The sequence below is a fragment of the Egretta garzetta genome, unplaced genomic scaffold, assembly GCF_000687185.1.
Source record: "Egretta garzetta isolate BGI_Z169 unplaced genomic scaffold, ASM68718v1 scaffold1124, whole genome shotgun sequence".
In the NCBI taxonomy this organism is placed as follows: domain Eukaryota; kingdom Metazoa; phylum Chordata; class Aves; order Pelecaniformes; family Ardeidae; genus Egretta; species Egretta garzetta.
In genome coordinates this window covers 7,237-7,917 of record NW_009259338.1, presented here as the reverse complement: position 1 = coordinate 7,917, position 681 = coordinate 7,237, and the positions used below count along the sequence as shown (strand labels likewise).

General features: G+C 68.9%; 1 protein-coding gene across 1 annotated transcript in view; it reads right to left on the bottom strand.

Annotated features, from left to right (window-relative positions):
- The window catches only part of LOC104124478 (N-acetyllactosaminide beta-1,3-N-acetylglucosaminyltransferase 3), a gene marked incomplete at its 5' end in the record, with an annotated part of 8,324 nt that overhangs the window by 515 nt on the left and 7,128 nt on the right, over window positions 1–681 (bottom strand). The gene's annotated exons all lie outside the window — the stretch shown is intronic.

Sequence of the window (681 nt, the reverse complement as noted above, 5' to 3'; positions counted from 1 at the left end):
GTGTGCCCGCCAGCTCTGCAGTGATGGCTGCCAGCACCCAGCACCCGCATGGCGCCCATACCATGGCACCCTGAGGCCACCACGTGGCCGTGGCCATGTCCCCTTCCCGCTGGGCTTTGCTCCTCGCCCACTGCGTGTGCCCCCCTCCCCTGGCCCTGAGCCCAGCCCTTCCCTGCGGAGCGGCACGGCACGTCCCTCCAGGGCCAGGGCCACCTCCGCCAAGGGCCATCACCAACCTCGCCAGGTGTCCTCATGTCCACCCCCCCAGCCCATTGACGGGGCTGGGGACAGCGCAGGGACCTCAGGGGCTCTGCAGAGGGACCCCCAGGGCAGGGCCCTCAGGGGGGTAAATGCTCCCACCCTGAGCCCGTGCCCCAGCTTGAGCCAGCCCCATCCTCTCTGCACCCCAGTCCCCCAGGAAGGGTCCAGACCCCACGTCCTCATGAACAAAGACAGGTTCATTTATTCTCCCTCCAGTGCCTCGTGGCTTCTCTGGTCACGGGAGGGCAGATTTGAGGTGAAAAAGGGCAGAAACAGGCCAGGGGGGCAGGATGGGCACATGGTGGCACTCAGCAGTCCCCAGGGTGGGAGCCGGGGGCTCAGCATTGCAGAGGCCGCTCTGCCCTCCCCGTGGGACCACGGTGGAGCCCGGGGGGGCCCCAGCGACCCTCCCCCCCAGCC